Below are 19,938 nucleotides of genomic sequence, written 5' to 3'. Positions count from 1 at the left end.
GATAAATGGCATACTCAGGTACAAAATTTACATGGGAAATAAAATATTCAGTTATCAAGGTAGATAATATTTCATGGAAAATAATTTTCATATAATGTTTTCTGATCATTGTGTCCCCTCTCCCATCTTCTAAATATCCTCCCCACCTCCGTGCCCACCCAACTCCCTGTTCTTTATTTCTCTCTTTAGAAAACAAACAGGCAAACAAACCAGAATTTTTTAAAAAGCACAAGAAACACACACACACAAATACTCAAAACCATAAAAACAGAAAATCAGAAACTATAATATATAATCAAAAGACCAGTAAGGTAAAACATGCCCAAACAAAGCAATATGAGACAGAAGTCTACAAGAATACCATTGAGTTCATTTTGTATTGGCCATTTATTGCTGAGCATGGGGCCTGCCCTTAAGTGTAGTTTATATATCCAGTGAGACTTCATTGGAGAAAAGTAACCTTTCCTTTGTGAAGAGATGTAAATTGGAGATAGCTTCTTTTAGCTTTAATTTTAATGAAAAAAGTTATAGTCATACAATATTTTTTGATTATAGTCTCCCCCAATCTCTTCTCAGACCCTCCCAGCACCCTACTCTTCCAACTCCATGCCTTCTTTCTCTTAAGAAGATAAACAAGTAAATAAAAAAGACAAACAAATAGGATAAAAAATTGAACAAACTCATAAATAAAAAAGAGTGGAAAAAGAAGCTAAGAAAGAGCATGAGAAACAGATACACATGCATATATACATACACACACAATGAAAAACAACTCATAAAAACTCAAAATTGGAAACCATAATATACAAGTGAAAGACCAATAATATGAAAAAAATGCCCATACAAACCAATTTGAGACAAAAAATGGAGATACCTTATTGATTAGAGATGGGAGGTAAAGTCTACTTCCCCTCTCAGTGCTAGGACCTACCCCATCTGGTTTGAACCTATGCATACCCTGTGTTTGCTGCCACAGTCTCTTTGAGTTCATATATGTTATATGTGTCCTCCATCCCTTCTAGCTCTCACAATTTTCCTACCCCCTCTTCCACAGAGATCCCTGAATCCTGCAGGGAGAGATTTGATGGAAAGACATCCCATTTAGGTCTGAGTGTTCCAAGGTCTCTCATTCTCTAAATAACAATCTGGTTGGAGGTCTCTACATTTGTCCCCATCTGCTGCAGAAGGAAGCTTCTTTGGTGATGACTGAACAAGGCATTAATCTATGACTATAGCAGAATGTCCTTAGAAGTCATTTTATTACTACATTCCTTTAGCAGAACAATAATATTTGGTTTCCCCCTAGGTCTCTGGTTCTTGGTCAGGCAAGCAATGTCAAATATGGGCTCTATCTCATGGAGTAGGTCTTAAATCAAACCAGTTATTGGTTGATTAACTCCCACAAGCTTTATGCCACAGTTGCCCTAACATATCTTGCAGATAGTACACCATTGTAAATAGAGGGTTTGTGTGGTGGTATTGTGTTCCCCAAAATATTGTGCACCCTAATAAACTTATCTGGGGTCAGAGAACAGAATAGCCATAGATACAGAGGCTAGAAAATGGTGGCATTCACACCTTTAATCCTAGCATTCCAGAGGCAGAAATCTGTCTGGATCTCTGAGTTCAAGACCACACTGGAAACAGCCTGGAATGGTGACACATGCCTTTAATCCCAGGAAGTGATGCCAGAAAGCAGAAAGGTATTTAAGGCGTGAGGACCAGGAACTAAGCTGGTTAAACTTTCAGGTTTTCAAGAAGCAGTTCAGCTGAGATTCATTTGGATAAGGACTCAGAGGCTTCCAGTCTGAGGAAACAGGATCAGCTGAGGAACTGGCGAGGTGAGGTAGCTGTGGCTTGTTCTGCTTCTCTGATCTTTCAGCGTTCTCCCCAATACCTGGCTCCCAGTTTTGATTTTATTAATAAGACCCTTTAGGATTCCTGCTACAGGTTTGTGGCTGGATTGGTACTTTTCTCTTTTGGTAGCGTGTAGAGTACCTTCCTGTACCAAAGATGCTAGAATGTAGGGGTTTCACAGAACCCATCTAAGACAGATATTTTCCCAAATTCTCCAAATGGAAGTTCATGCCCTCACAAGAGTAGTGCATTCATTACTTGTGTAGCTGTGACCAAAGCAGCTGAGAGAACAACATTAAGAAGAAAGGATCCATTTTAGCTCATGATTTCAAAGGGCTCAGTCCACTGGTCCATGATTCTATACCCATGATGAGGCAGAATATCATGGAAGCAGGAAATATGAAGGAGACTGTTTACCTTACAGTGAACAAGAAGCAGAGAAAATCCAGCTATAACCCCCAATGGTGTATCCCAGTTACCTATGTCATTCAGCTAGGCCCTACCTCCTAAAGTTTCCAGAAGTCCCAAAATAACACTGCCAGATGGGAATCAAGCTATAAGGGATACTTAGTATTCAAAACATGATATAGGAGTGATTAGAACTTTTTACATTAGGAGTAAGATTTTTTTCAGAAGGATTATAAATGGATTATAGCCAGGGTTCTTTAAAGGAACAGAACTAATAGTGTGTTTTTGTGTGTGTGTGTGTGAAGGAATTTATTAAATCAGCTTTAAAATAATAACAATAGCTATATCATACCTTAGAAGCTGAGAATCCAGTAGTTACTATGTCCTTGATGCTGAGTTCTTCAGCAATCCAAGCCTAGCACCAAAAGCCTAGAAGAACTGTTTGTTGATAGTCCATGATCAGCAGCAGCAGCAACAACAAGACAAAACAACTTGGCAACAAGCAGGAAGACCAAGCAAGCAAAAGGAAAGATGATCTCCCTTCTTCCTTTTTATCCTATAGATGCTACCCACAATTTGGATGGGCTTTCCCACACCAATAAGACCATCAGAATGATTCATCAGGTAAAGCTCCCTACTCAGGTGACTCTTTATCATGGCAACTTGACATTAAAACCAACCATAATAGATGGTACTAAATAAGCCAGGTGTGATAGCACACTATGGTATTCCCAGCTATTCAGGAAATGAAGGTGGGAATCTGGTGAGTTAAGGCCAGCCTGGATCACACAGCAAGACCATGTTTCAAAACAAAGAAAAAGGAAACACACTGGGGATGTAGCTCAGTGTAAAGCACTTGCCCGGCACAGACAAGACCCATGATTCCATCCCCAACACTACAAAAAGCAATAGTCTAAATAAGAGGCCAGTATTGTTTTTTCTCATTCAAGTGTTATGGTACTGCTGTGGGATGTCTTTCTGTATGCTGTCAATATGTGTGGATCCCATTGGATGATAAATACAGCTGTTTTGGCCTAGGGCAAGAAAGCTTACAGCCCGGCAGGAAATCGAAGCAGAGAGAAAAACAGAAAAAGGGAGTCAAGAGAGACACCAGCCCACTGCCCAAGGAGCAACAAAATGTCAGCTGACAATGGCCACGTGGCAACCAATAGATTTATAGGAGTGGGTTAATTTAAGATGAAAGAGATAGCTAGCAAGAAGCTGAAGTCATAGGCCATACAATTTGTAGTTAATACAAGCTTCTGAGTGAATTTTTATAAGCAGCTGCAGGACCAAGGGTGGGAGAGATTTGTCCAGACTGCCGAGCAAGGTAGGACCAGAGAAAATTCCATCTACATGGTAAAAACAGGGTTAAAGAGAGACAATAACTATTATCTGTGCTTGTTACTATAGAGGGCAGTTGACTTGACCTAGAATGATGGGCCCATCTCTGAGTTTAGTGTTTGCAGGAGGAAAACTGTCATTTACTCACAATTATGGAAAAAAGAGCTGGAAAGGGGTCAGCACTGTTCTACTCAATTTGAGAGACAGATTATCTTTTTAGCAGGAACAGCTGCCAATGTTAATTTTCAGTTAAATTAGATAGCCCGCCTCAGTTGACCATCTGTCAAAGAGAACCTCACAACTATTTAGAGGCTGTGATACAAAGCAAACCATGATATAACATATTCTCTGTCTACTAAAAAGAATTCCCAATTCCAGCCCACATATTTCAAATGATACTCGGTACTGGTTTCAACAAGATCAAAAGATCTGCAGTTCATTGGCATTATCTTTAGCCACAAGATTACCATTTTGTACTTCTGTAAAGTGCTTTTGATTCAAGGAGCACTAGGAGCTTTCCAGGCCTTAATTAATTAGACCTCATACACCCCTGTGAAGTTATCATTGTCTTCATTTAAGAGTGCATGATTATCAAATAGAAAAGTGAAGTGACTTGCTGTATGTCTCAGCAACAAGTCAAAAGCTCAGAAGAAAACTCAAGAGAGAGAAGATTTAGACTTACTAGGTTTAAGGAAAACAAATGCTTAACCATAATTTCAGGTGTCACTCAATGACTTTAAACCATTTCCCTCCACAACATCCAGGTTTTTATACCACTGGTTTATTACAATAGAAATAGCAGAAGAGGACCAAAGACATCTGTAAGAGTAGTAGAGCAGGAACTTGTATTTTCCACCTCCTGGAGCAACACACACACCCACACACAGACACACAGACACCCAGACACACACACACACACACACACACACACACACACACACACACACACACACACTGCTTCAAGCAGAACTCATGGAGAATCCGTTACATGTGGCCTCGTGCCCTCAGAAGGGCCTGTGCCTAAGACTGGATCGTAGCACTCTTTCCACTTGGCCACAATTGAATCCAGGACAGGCACATGCCAAATTGAGTAGATTTGTATCCTCTCTGGTACATTACAGCAAGAAGGGGAACATCCTCTCTGCTGCAGCTGGTAGGATACCAGTTTGGGCTGGGAACAGTTAGCCAATTAACCTGTCACATGGAGGGAGTCTGTGATAAATGTGGAGAAAGGACAACAGGTTACTACACCAAGACAGTGTCTTCTCTGTCCCTGTTCCTTCAGGTTATTCTACCTCTAAACTCATTAGTGATTTTTAAATCAGTGACAGAGAGATAATAACCAATAACCCAGCAGTGGCATGAAGATTATTTTCAACTGAAAACATCTGAACAAGCAGCAGCTGCAGAAAGAAACCTTATCCAAACTCAGGCAGAGCCTCCAGAAAATGCAGCTGTCATTCACCCACTTTGGGAGAGAGTTTCCTGTTTGGGAGATTACTGACCCTTAGCACCAGGAGGTGTGAATCCAGCTGTCATAAATACCCTGGGGGAAAGAAGTGTTTCAGCTGGAAGGAGACTATCCCTTAACGGAAAGAATGAAAAAGCCCAATAGAGCCTTCCACACTATTGCACTGACCCACTAAGCCCCACCTTTTAACCTGGTATATAAACTCATAGCTTTGGCTGCTCAGCAGACCAGCTCCCATTGACTGTTCTCATATGAATGGGGAATAAGATTTTCTATTAATATATTCGTTGTCAGTTAATTTGGAGGTTCTCATCACTTGAACTTGAACTGAGAGAAAAAAAAATCCCCTACTTGTAGCAGGAAGTTTCTCATCTGCCTGGCCCGCAGTAGAGCAGCCTCTCAGAATAATCACTCTGAGGCTTGTATTAATTACAAACCGTATGGCCTATGGCTTCAGCTTCTTGCTAGCTAGCTCTTTCATGTTAAATCAATCCATTCCTATACATCTATATGTTGCCACATGGCCATGTTGTTACCTGGTCTGCTGACATCTTGTTGCTCCTTCAGAAGTGGCTGACATCTCTCCCGACTCTACCCTTCTTCTCTCTGTATCTCTGCTTGGATTTCCTGCCCTAGGCCAAAATAGCTTTACTTATTATCCAATGGGAGGCACACATATTCACAGCATACAGAAAGACATCCCATAGCACCTCCCAACAATAGGTAAACAGAGAAAGTTCCTTTATATATTCTCTCTGTGTTTATATGTAGAAATATACACATGCACATACATACATAGTCATGTGTCAATAACAGTAATAAAATACTTTGAGAAATGCATCAGGAGGCAATTTCCTCATTACTCAAACATTGTAGAGAATGCTTACACAAGATGAGATGACTACAACATCCCTAGATGATATAATCTTTGGGAGTACCATGATATGTAATAGTCAGTCTATTATTGTTCAAACCCCTACTATGGACCACATAACTGTGTATCATTGGTGTATGTGAAATACATACAAGATAAATAGATGAAATCCTCACTTGAGTTCAGATTCTGTCTCTTATAACTTATGATAGTGAATAGCCTGTTTGGTTATCTGCCCATCATGGGTCCCTTGAATATTAGATTAGGTTGAAAGTTACGATGGTTTCTCTTGTCTCACAATTTGCCATCTCCCTCTAGCATCTAATTCTGTCACACTATTAAAATCCCTGAGGGCAAATATTGTGTGACTGGGTTGGTGCAAGGAGATAACCAGTTCACCTATCCACTATTGCTAGGCATCTTAGCTGGGGTCATCTTTGTAGATTCCTAGGAGATTCCCTTGTGCCAGGTTTTACCTGACCCCCAAATGCCCCCCCTTTCCAGTAGTCTCTTTTAGTACTCTCCTGCTACATCCCCCCCACAACCTGATCTATCATATTATCACCCCCACCCACCCTCAGTCCACTCATGAAATCTCTTTTCTATTTCCCTATATGCCACAGTTGTGTAGCTTGATGCTCTTGTGGGACTCCTAACAGTGGGAACAGGGGCTGACTCTGACTCTGACTTTTACTGGCTTTTGGGACCCTACTCCTCATAATGTCCTTGTCCAGTTTTAACACACATGGGGAGGTGCTTGCTCTTACTGCAACTTGATATGCCACGTTTTGTTGATACTCATGGGAGACCTGCCCTTTCCTATACAGGAACAGAGGAGGTGTGTATTGGGGGATGGAAACAGAGAAGAGTGGGAAGGAGGGACTGGGAGCAGAGGAGGGAAAGGAAACTGCAACTGAGATGTAAAATGAATAAATTAATTTAAAAAAATAAAAAATGAAACATAATGTAAATATCAATAAATTAATTTATTTATTTTACACCCCTGTGGGGGCCGTGCCCCACAGGTTGATAACCATTTCTCTAATGTAATTTCTTCATCTATGTATTGACATCATTTGATATCATTAAATACAAATGATAAATACTAAAATGTTCACACACACACACACACACACACACACACACACACACACACATACACACACACACACAATCCCTGGGGGCAATCATATCATTCACTGACATGGTTTTAGTATCCATTCACAATGTATTCAAAAAAATATGAAGGTTTTTACTTTTATGTGTATTTGCCCCACAAAGTATCCCTAATGCCTGTTCAACATAATTAACTCATTAGGTAGTAAAAACAATGTAAATAGATATTTCCCATACAGACTGTCTGGTCCCAAATAACCATCTCAGAGGCTGAATTTAAACTATAAATGATTGGCCAATAGCTCAGGCTTGTTACTAGATAACTCTTACATTTTAAGTTAACCTGTATTTGTATTTATGCTTTGCCACATGGCGGTACCTTTATTAGCATAGCACACTCATCTCTTGCTCCCTCTGTGTCTGGCTGGTGACTCCTGACTCTGTCTTTCCTCTTCCCATCATCCTTAGTTTGGTCATCCTGCCTGTACTTCCTGCTTAGCTACAGGCCAATCAGCATTTTATTAAGCCAATTGAAGTGAGAAATCTTTACAGTATACAAGATGGTTATTCCACAGCAAAACAATCCCAAGTGGGTAGGGGAGAAAGGAAAGCAGAAGCTGACCAGACTGAGATAGCAGCTCCTTCAGAAACCAAGCACATGAAGAAGGTAACTGCAATCTCTGATTTCTCCTCCTAATTGTGCCACACTATGGGTGTAGGAATATTATTCAAACATTGTCAGCTTCTCAAGACTAGACACATTCAGAAGTGAATGAGTTTTAAACCCAGAAGATCATTGTGTTCATTGCTTTTGCTTTGCTGGGACAAAATACCTGGCACAGACAACTTTAAAAGAGGAAGAATTGTTTGCACTCAAGATCTCAGATGATTCATATTTTCTTGGTCCTAATCACTTAAGCAGAGCATCATAGTGGGGAAAGCATGTGGAAGAGAAGGCTATTCATCCAACGACAGGAAGTAGACAAAAGGTTCCCTGTCTTGGCTAGTCGTTTTTGTCAGCTTAACACAAGCTAGAGTTATCTGAGAAGAGGGAACCTCAACTGAGAAAATGTCTCTATGAGATTGCACTGGAGGGAAATCCATGGGGCATTTTCATGATTAATGGCTGGAGTGAGAGGACCCAGCTCACTATGGGTGGCACCATGCTTAGGCAGGTGGTCCTGGGTTGTATTTAAAAAGGCATGAAAAGCAAGCAAATAAGCAGGGTTCCTTTATGGCCTCTGTTTCAGTTTCTGCCTTGAGTTCCTGCCCCAGCTTCTCTTCATGATGGACCGTAAGCTGTAAGATGTAATAAATCCTTTTCACAAGCTGATTTTAGTCAGTGTTTTTATACCATTTTTATTGTTTGAAATTTTAATATAATTACATCATTTCACCCCTCCCTTTACTCCCTCCAACCCTTTGTGCTTTCTCCTCTCTCTCTCTCTCTCTCTCTCTCTCTCTCTCTCTCTCTCTCTCTCTCTTTCTCTCTCTCAAATTCATGGCTTTTATTTCTTTGTGATGAGGAGAAGTAAAAGCTCATCCACAAATGTGACATCTCTACGAGAGGTAAGAAAAATTTAATAAACAAGGGTTGGAGCAGGGTTCTGTTTTCTGTCTTTACAGGATAATAAAAATACCCATCTTCCAGAAACCATAAGGTCTTGGATACCCAGACACCTACAACAAAAGGAAAGAACCTATTGGTACCAATATGCACAGGGTAATATCTCACTGCCTAACATCAATATCTCTTTAACTCAAGAAAAGTTGTGGTCCCGTTTCAATTATAAATCAAGCTGGCTTTGGAGTTGGAATGTGGCTCTCTTCTTCTCTAAACCTAAGCAAATTGCTTAAAAAAAATTAGGAGATTCTGTCTCATATCAGAAAAGCCAACTGGTGTGAGACAGAATAAAACCAATAATCTAGGGACCATTGTCATCTAGACTCTATTTTTTCCATGCTTGTTCTTGCTTTTGAAGAATTCTTACTCTATCCAGAAGAAATCCAAAACTTTCCATCTTGATATCGAAAATGTCCAAGTTTTACACAGTAAAAATAAGTCTTTCCAATATCAATCTCTGAAGTCTCCAGAAGGAAGATGGGGCCCCACAACAATGACTCTACCCAATCCATAATGATGTCATGGTATTCATGAACATTATTCAATGATCAATGTTGGACTGAAAACTCTCCAAGATGACATGATCCATCATACTACACTTCTATCCAGAATCTCAGGCTACCTTACCCATTACTCTGAGACTGGCTACAGAATCTACAGTTAGTCCAGTTGAGACCTAACTATCTGAGCTTTCTTACAGGACCCCATAGAGATACCATTGCCCCTTAAATAGCAGGAAGCAATTCAAAAGTTTCATGATTCTCAGGATTATGGATGATGGTTATAAGGCTGAGGGGTGGAGGAAAATATTAGACTCAGTATTCTCCTTAAGAGAAAGGGGGATGGATAAGTACAGGATATTAAGGTAGATTATTATATATAATAGTAAACTAATTTAGTAAAATATCAGCCTTAGATAATTTGCATTGTTATGGATTCTTGTATATTGATACAAATGTAAACTATTTTTATATTCCTGTTTAAGATAATTTGTATATTGATATAAATACAGAACTATATTTGTTGTAATATACATATATTTCTACTCTTATTTGATACAAATGTAAATTTATATTTGTCATACTGTATGTATGTTCTACCTCTGTTTAGGATATTTTATATATTGGTACATCTTTAGAATTGTTGTCATATTGCATATTGTGCTATACATTTCTACCTCTCTCTAAGATATTTTGTGTATTGTCACTATTTTGAGGTCATTGTCTTTTTACCATACATTTGCTTACAGATTGTTTACCTTGTTTATATGAAGCCTTAGTCCTTAGGTTATCTAGGTAGATAAGACTTACAGATTTATAGTCACCCATGCTTGTCATCTCTATAGTTATTAGTTAGGTTGTCCAGATTTACAGATGCAAAGGTCAGATGGACAGGTAATCTTCAAACTCTTCATAGACCTAGAGAATATGGCATTTAAATAACTTAGGATTCTGTTGAGACATGATTGTTCCTGGAGCACCAATTTGATCCCGAGAGAATGTTGGGCTTCTAAGACATTTCCATTTGGAAGTTTGTCTTCTACTTGGCATAAAATGGCCTACTGGGCAAAGAACTGCCCTTGCCTCAACTGCTGACAGTATGAATGCTGTCCTTTCTGGATGAGTGGGACACATGTAAAAGTGACTACTGAACTCTGCCAAACTAGGGTAAAATGGTCTTTCAAAATTCCTGCTTCTGGAAATGGTCTCTCAGATAGTCTAGGCCTGTAGCCAAATTGGATGCCCCAATGGTGCTGAGAAACTTTAGGTGACTGTCCAGGCTGCCAGCTGTCTCTGTTCTTGCAAGACTCCCGAAAGTTGCTTGCATCTATCTTCCATTGTCTCAGGTAGTATTATATTCCTTCTCAGGTCTTTGATGGGATGGAAGACTAACAGTTACAGTTACAATCTTCTCATATCTTAGCTAGAACATATTAAGTACTAGATTCAGATTCTTCAGGATAGAACACCTTTGGAATGATCTCTGTAACATGCCATTTACCTACGCTCTAGACTTCTCTGGACGTTACTATGTGTCTCTTGTTTGATGTTGCTCTTGTTGATTGTAGTTCCATTTGTTTCGTCATTACCCTCTATTTATCCTCGATGATTATTCCTATTGTATATACTTTTGTGTTAGGTTAGAATTTTCTTCCTTAGACAAAAGGGAGAGATGTAGTAGGTGGTTGTTTGTGCCATGCCCTGAAGCACTACCCCTAGTGAGGCAACAGGTAACTGCTAGGTACCTGCCCCTTGGGCATGGCCACCAGGGACCCTTAAGACCTGGGATGCATGTATGTGCTCTCTCTACATCATGGATTTTGAATGCTGAGATAGACCAAGGCAAAGCTCTCCAGAAAACAGCTTGGACCTTGCTTCACCCTTCCAGGATCCTGCTACAATCCCTTATTTCTGTCTTGTGAGTTAAGCCCCAAATAAATTCCTTTGATCATTAAGCTGATTCCATGGACTGATAGCAATTAAACCATATTAGTATGTGTATGTGTTTCTGTGTATTCCTAAATATATATATATATATATACAACCTCTTCAGTCCACATAATGTTGCATTATGGATATGTTTTCAGGGATGACTATTTGGTGTTGGATAATCAATTGGTATGCTCCTCCCTGGGGAAAGATCATTTCTCTGGCATGCCTTCTTCGCCAAAAGTTCTTTGTCTAGGGTTGAGGTCTCATGGGCTTTCCCTTTCTACATTAGCATGTTTACTTGTGTTAGACTTATTCAGGTTTTGTTTAGACAGCCATGTTGATGAGACTTCCTGGGTGTAACTTCTCTGACATTTCTAAGGAACATGATCTTACAGCAATCTTCCTTTTCCTCTGGCTCTTATAGTCTTTCCACCTGCTCTTCCACAAAGATTCCTGAGCCTTAGGAGCAGTAATTGTGTTATAAATGTATCAAGTGAGTTAACAGCTTTCTAATTGGACTTAAATCCTGCTCAACAAAAGGAAAACCATGCCTGGTACTGAAAACCTGGCCAACTACCCAGGACTAGGGAAGTCATTCATCTTGTAGAACCTACAATTCCCACTTTACTAAACCAGCATAATCCCTAACTAAATTCTAAATCCTTATCCTTATACCCATAGATAAGTGTAGTTCACAAATTTTATCAAAAAAATTCTCTTTACAGCAGACAGAAACCATTGGATAGTGTTTTATTATAGCTACAGAAAGTGAACTAATATAACACCAGTGACCTACTTCTTACAAAGAGTTCCCACCTCCCAAAGTTTCCAGAACCTTCCAAAAGTAGCACCACCAGCTGGGGACTAAGCATTCAGTACATAAGTCTATGGGGAACATTCCATGTTCAAATAATTAAATCAAGTAAATGTCATGGTCTTGAGCTGTTTGAGGAACCTATTCTGTGATTTGCTTTCACTCCTAGACATGCTGGAAACGCAGATTTGTGTTGTGAACCAGTGGCTCATATTCCAACAGCATTTAGCATTTAATTGTGTTAAAGCATGGTGCTACTTACCATGGTCAAGTCTTTTAGGATAGGCTTTTTTAATGCCAATAATGACCATACCTTAGGATTAGACAAATGAATACCATAAGAAACTGGATTTTCATTGTAATAAGCGCTGATTAGTGAAAGCCTCAAGAAACTACAAAGCTATCCTTTCTTGTCATTATCTTTCCTTGTAATTGAATTTAACATCTACTGATTATGCATGTCAAGCAGCTTTTGATACACTGCATCACAATAACAACCTCAAAATCTCAATAGTTTACAATGACAAGGGCTATTTTTCACTTAGAACTTTGTCTGTCATGGGTTGGCTCCACATGTCTATTTTCATGCCAAAGGCCAAAACAAAGAACAGCCCCTCCCTAGGGCAGAGTACCGAAACATAAGAAACAGGTAAATGCACTGAAAGTTTCTGCTCACACTTTATTGGTCAGATGCCCTTAGTCAGGGTTTCTATTTCTGAGAGGAAACACTGTGACCATAAGAAACATGGGGAGGAAAGGGTTCATTTCATATTACAGGATATAGTCCATCATCCAGGAAAGTTAGGGCATTAACTCAACCAGGCAGGGACCTTGATAAAAGAACTGATGCAGAGACCATGGAGGAGTGCTATGTCCTGCCTTGCACCTCATACCTTGCTCAGCTTACATGCAGGACCACCAGGCCAGGATAGCACCACCCACAGTGAGCTGGACCCTCCCACATCAATCATCAATCAAGAAAATGCCTCACAGGCCAATCTGGTCTGGGCATTTTCTCAACTGAGATTTCATCTTCTAAAAGGACTCTAGCTTGTATCAAAGTAGACATAAAACAGAAAGTTAACAACAACAATGGAATGAAGAAATACAGTTCTTCTCAGGGAGCTATGGCAAGTTTACCTGGCAATAGGTAAGGATATATAACTCTCCTATAGGGAAGGCAAGATTAAGTCATTGAGAACAATGACGCAGGTAACCATCCTGAATAAAAAATGAAGCTCTTTAACAAGTGTCCCTTATATCCACATGCATCAAAAACATTCACAGTGATAAAAGGAATCTAATCCCTAGGGCAAATGAAAGGAAGAGGGGGAAGAGGAGGCAGAGGGAGGAGATGAAAAGAACTTCCCAGTACCAACTAGTCTAGACCAAGCATTCTGCAGTTTCCCTATAAAAACAGAAAGAGAGGGCCATGACAGAGCCTGAAGAACTTTGGTCAGATCCTTACTCCAGTATTAAGTACAAAGTTTATTTGGAGTTATTTTCACTTAATAAATCTTACACAATAAATTTATAAGAAACTTTAAAAGGTTACCTGTTAAACTTTTAAACCTTCTTTGCCTTGGATAAGAGAATAATTGGAACATTCAAGACATTTTGATCATTTTTAAATTGAAAAAGAAAAAGCATTCTCTTCCTGATTAATTCTTGAGGTCAAACAACAAACTCTTTCATATTTCAGTGTTTTAAGATTAACAATTTCTTTCTTACATTGTCTTGTTTTCAGATTAGCCAATCATCTATAATTACCTCAGCAGAATTGTCAAAAAGTTAGAGTAACATTTCTATCTACCCAAAGTGACTAGATAACATAAAAATATTGCTTAAAATGCTTCTGCAGCACTCTGTGCCTATTCTATTGAATAAAAACCTTTGTCCTTTCCCAGAAGAATGTAAGTTCATTGAGAACCAGACCAGTTGATCTTGCTCACTACCACAACCAGAATCTCTAACACACTGTCTGCCACATTGCAGAAGCTCAGTAAGTATCTGCTGAATAAATGAGGATGAAAAATGAATGAATGAATGAATGAATGAATGAATGAATGAATGAATAAAGGCCCTCTATAGCAGGCCTCCATCTCACCTCTGCTGTGTGTAATTGGAATACGACTTGTCCCCTCTGAATCTCACAGAGTTTTAATTTCCTATTGTGAGGTATCAGAAGGTGGAAACTTAAAGTATGATGTTTTAAACTGGTGGATTTGGGACACAACTGTTCCCAGCTATTCAGCTCTGCCTTTCCTGAAAGGTGATTTGTTAGGGTTGCAGAATGTAACCCCATGAGTGAATGAATATTGGTGACTTTGTAGTAAGAGATCAGGGTGTCTTTTGCCATGAGGTTCTCTGCTAAAAAATAGCTTATCACAACATGTGAGCCCTTGACTTTAGACCTCCAGAATAATGAATCCAAATGAATCTCCTTTCTTGATAACCTACCTACCTACTTAGTCTATGAGCAATAGAAAATTATTGGTGAAATTATTAAAGCCACTCCATGTAGTTAAAAGGGAGGTTTATCTGATCACTAGGTCAGATCAGGCTTTCTCTCAACCATTGCCAGCAGTCTACAGAGGATGTATCATTGTGGATTTCAGGAGACCTCTCCCACACTCCGCCTATTCCTGTTCTCATGTGGTCTTCATTTATCATGGTCTGTTATTCCTTGTTCTCCCTTTCTGTTCTTGATCCAGCTGGGATCTCCTGCTCCCCTAAGCTTTCTTTCCCTCAAACCTTGTTCTTAATTACTCCCACTGTCGTCCAGGTTGTTCATGTATATCTCATCCATTTTTCTGTCATTGGGTGATTCCTGTGTCTTTCTTAGGGTCCCATTTTCTAGGTAGCCTCCCTAGAGTTGTGTAGCAGTCTAGTCATCTTTGTTTTAGATGTAGTATCCTCCTATGAGTGAGTACATACCATGTTTGTCCTTCTGAGTCTGGGTTACCTCACTCAGGATGATTTTTTTCTAGATCCATCCATTTGCCTGCAAACCTCATGATGTCATTGTTTTTCTCTACTGAGTAGTACTCCATTGTGTATATGTACCATATTTTCTTTATCCATTCTTCAGTTGAAGGGCATCTAGGTTGTTTCCAGGTTCTGGCTATTACAAACAATGCTGATATGAACATAGCTGAGCAAATGCCCTTTTGGTGATCAGATAGCCAAACACCCTAACAGTCATGCTGGAACTCTAATCCAGTAACTGATGGAAGTGGATGCAGAGATCCTCAGCCAGGCCCCAGGTGGAGCTCCAGGTGTCCAATTGTCGAGAAAGAGGAGGGACTGTAAGAGCGTGAATTATTGAGCCCAAGATTGGAATAAGCACAGGGACAAATAGCCAAACGAATGGAAGCACATGAATTATGAACCAAAGGCTGTGGAGCCCCAAGCTGGATCAGGCCCCCTGGATAAGTGAGACAATTGAATAGCTTGAACTGTTTGGGAAGCATCCAGGCTGTGGGACTGGGACCTGTCCTTAGTGCATGAGCTGGCTGTTTGGAACCTTAGGCTTACATAGGGACACTTTGCTCAGCCTGGAAGGAGGGGACTGGACGTGCCTGTACTGAATCCACCAGGTTGAAATGAATCCCCAGGGGAGTCTTGGCCCTGGAGGAGATGGGAATGGAGGGGAGAGGATGGGAAGAAGGTGGGGGTGGGGGCGGGAGGGGGGAGGACAGGGGGACCCATGGCTGATGTTTAAAATTAAAACACAAATATAATAATAATAATAATTTTTTAAAAGGAGGTTTATTTTGTGGGATAACTTACAAGTGAAGGGATAGGTTACAGGAACTGGGAAAGGTGAGGTGCAGTCCAGCAGTGTTCTCTGGAGAACTCTGCTTGGTCTACCTCCAGCATTCAGGGTCCAGGAGCCAAGAGAGCCCTCGCATCTGGATCTCTGGTCTTCAGGGTCCTCTCTTGGCCCCGCCTTGTAGGCGTGACAGTTACTGAAGCCTCAATGGGGGTTGGAACTTCCAGATCAAAGCTGGAATGGCTACCCACTACAGAAAATAGACTACTTTTCTTAGGATTTCTGTTGCTGTGAAGAGACACCATGACCACAGCAACTCTTTTATTTTTCTTGGTTTTTTGAGACTGGATTTCTCTGTGTAACAGCCCTGGCTGTTCTGGAACTTACATTGTAGACCAGGCTGGCCTTGAACTCACTGATATACTCCTGCCTCTGCCTCCTAAGTGCTAGGATTAAAGGTGTGTGCCACCACCATCTAGCTTCACAGAAACTCTAACAAAGGAATACATTTAATTGGGGTGGCTTACAGTTTCAGAGGTTTAGTCCATTATCATCATGGAGACATGCAGGTAGACATGGTGCTGGAGAAGGAGCTAAGAGTTCTACATCTTGATATGCAGGCAGCACAGACTGGGAAGGGGAAATAGATTTTGTGGGTAGACTGGGGATGGGTAGGGATGAGAACAGGTTGGATCAGGTTGGGGAGGGAGGGGCAGAGTACAGAGAGATATGATTGGAATAGGTGGGCATGTGGAATCCTACTACAGTGGAAACTTCCTGGAACCTACGAGGGTGACCCTAGCAAGGGCTCCTAGTAATGAAAGATATGGAGCCTGAACCAGCCATCTTCTATAACCAGGCTAAGTTCCCAGTAGTGGGACAGAGACACCAACTCAGCCATGAAACCTATGACAAATAACTTACCCTGCCTGCAAGATGTGCTTGGGCAATGATGGTTCAGAGCTTGTGGGAGTGGCCAATGACTGGTCTAACTTGGGCCCATACCACAAGACAGAGCCCATGTCTGACACTGCCTAGATGGCCAAGAATGAGAAGCTAGATGTCTCAGAGACCTAGGGTAGAACCAAACATGACTGACCCCCTCCCAAAAATGAAATACGATTCCTAATGATTTTCTGCTATACTCATAGATTGGTGCCTAGCCCAGCTGTCATCATAGAGGCTTCATCCAGCAAATGATGGGAGCAGGTGCAGAGACCCACAGCCAAACACTATGCAGGGCTTTGGGAACCCCACAGAAGGAGGGAAGAAAGATTGTAGGAGCCAGAGAGGTCTCGGACACCAGGAGAACACAACCCACCAAATCAACTCAGCATGGCTTATAGGGGTTCCCAGAGACTGAAGTGGCAACCACAGAGCCTGCATGGGTCTGTCCTAGGACCTCTGCACACATGCTGTGGCTGTTTAGCTTGGGGTTTCTGTGGGATTCCTAGAAATGTGAGAATGGGTGTCTCTCTCTGACTCTTTTGCCTGCTCTTGAGATCCTTTTCCTTCTACTGGGTTGCCTCCTCTAGCCCTGATATGAGGATTAGTCCCTATTTTTGCTCCATCTTGTTATGCCATGTTTGGTTGATATCCCTGGGAGGCCTGCTTTTTTCTGAAGGGAAATGGAAGAGCAGTGGATCTCAGGGAGAGGGGAGATGGGAGCCTTGGAGGAGAGGAGGAAGGGGAAGCTGTGGTCAGGATATATTGTATGAGAGAAGAATAAAGAAAAAGAAAAAAGAGTAAAGAAAAAATTATTTATAACCAATAAAATGGCATAAATGTGGTTGCCCTTGTTTATTATCCATTCCATTAAATGGTACTGTGTCTCTTTCAGGTACACAGTACTTTTGTCTATATCTTACCTATGATTTCATTGATGTGGGCACACAATCTGCACATAATGTGCACGAGGCAGTTCTTAAGATTGTCAGAGATACAATGAAAATTAAATAAATAACATGTTACTGCATGTGAAAGCTAATTGCCCAAACATATCAGCCTACAAATTGTCACTATCCTTTCTGACCCGTTTCCCACCATTCTCAACATATCACAGGCCTTAATCCTGGCTCCGGGTGTTTAAAAGACAGCTTAACCCACGTGGCAGACTATTTTTAATTTTTGATGCAGTCACTCAAAGTATGCCTACTGTGTTGCTAACACTGATCTATCTATCCTTATTTTTCTTCCAACCAATTTTTCCTTATGTTCCATTTTCATAGTTTGTATAAAGCACATGTTTCCTGACAGCAGAGGAGGGTTGTTGGAGTATCCAGGGGCCCTTTATTTACAGTTTTAGTAGCTGCTAGAAGTTCAGAGGCTACAAGGAATGGCCAGATGGATTCGATTACAGAAATGGATTTATAAACAGGAGACAGCTCTGTTGAATCAAAAGAACTAAAACAAGCCAGATTCACTTCATCATCATTATAGAAGGCTGTAAGGCAGCTGAAAAGAAAGTAAATGCTTACAAAGTTATCTCTTTAAAGCTTAACAAGAGGTTCAGGATGACCATTGGAGGACTGGCTGTTCAAGTACAGGATGAGCCCTGGAGTGAGGCTGGACAAAGGACACATCTATTAATCAGATAAGAGAAAAATTGGTTGAGAAGAAATCATCAGCAAAAGGATCAAGCCCAGTTCGAACAAGCAGCAATTGTGAGCATTCCTACTTCAGGAGAGCAGAGAGCTTCCTCGGCTGTATTTCCCAGGATGGTCATTCCCGCTGTCTTAGCATGCCTTTCCAGCACAAAGGAGACCTGTAGACCCCATAGAACTTTCTACAGAGCAGAAATACAACTAAACTCTTGAAATGGTGGCCCTGAATTCTGCTGTACCGCTTGGCAACATTTAAGGGTTAAAAGCCTCCTCTTGACCCAGATTTTGTGGAGTGTTTAAGTGGGAGGCTCTTTTTGTATACTTCATGGCCCGTTTGTTTACTAAAACCTTGAAGACCTCGATATAAATCGACACTTAAAAGTCAGGTGAGCTTTCCCTCTGTAGGCAGCTCCACTCGGGGCACCCACATCCTCAGATGCAGAGATGACAGTGGTGGCCGGAGTGCTGCTGGTCCTCAGAGGAGACTTGGAAAAGCTTACTAAAAGATAATTTATAGAGACATCCTCAGCGAACTTTGTGGTGTTTCTAGTTAATGAAAAAATCCACATCTAAAGTTTCCTCATAGGTGCAGCAGAAATTGGATTTATACCACATTAATCAATAATGATTGGGCAGAGCGGATCTGGACAAAGATTTACCTTTAAACGCCTACCAAAACCAGGCAGTTCCTCTTAGTGGAGATTTCCCCATTTCAAAGAGAGCAGCAAAGAAAGTTCACCACATAAACTGTTTTTTAAAGTGAAAATACAGCATCAATAATCGGCTGTATCTAGTAAACTCTATATGTAGTAATTAAGCATATATGAGTTTTTCTTATGTTTTTTCTCTTTACGGTTACAGGTTGATTTCATATCAGCTAAATTGATTAACTAGGTTCCCTCATTATCCTATAAACTGAGGCAGAAAGAGGCAAAAATAGTTTCCCAAAAGAAAGTCAGATGATGGAGCTATTGGAATTAACTCACATTTGTGGGCAAGTTGTAGGTGACTGGCAAGCTGCATCTACTCCTGAATGCTGCAGCTTCGTTCATCCCCAGCAAAATGAACTTGCAAAAATGCAGCCCCATGGCAATAGGAAGTTAATAATACATATTCCCCCAGGATGTTATAAAAGAGAAATGAGATAATATATATGAAATGCCTCAAGCTCCTCAGAAGGAAGGTACTATACACACTTGCAGTATTGTTATGAATAATCACAATAATTAAAAATAATGCAGCTTTTTTGATCTACTCACCTAAAATAAAGTAGCTCGATTTGAGCCTAACATTTTACCCACTGGATCATTGCCAACAATTTTATGTTGGTTTTCTGAATATAAACCTTAGTGGCTTCATTATTTGCTATGATTGATAAGTTGCTTTTCCCATCAAAACACCATTTGGTGAAAGCAATTTTTGTTCCTGTTGTTATTCATTCTCTATTGCCTGGAGTAAGCAGCTCAGCTGCTCATCAAGACCCATGGTGGCCAACACTCCAACTGTGGCAGTCCTGTTCCTCTTCCCTTCTGCCATGGATGGGAAGCATTTGAGTGTCTGGCTCCTTCTTTCCTGGGAACAGAAACTTGCTCTAGGAGAGGCTGAGCATGTCGTCATCTG

Source organism: Onychomys torridus, chromosome X (assembly GCF_903995425.1).
Source record: "Onychomys torridus chromosome X, mOncTor1.1, whole genome shotgun sequence".
Lineage (NCBI taxonomy): Eukaryota > Metazoa > Chordata > Mammalia > Rodentia > Cricetidae > Onychomys > Onychomys torridus.
Note: the sequence above shows the minus strand (reverse complement) of the source record.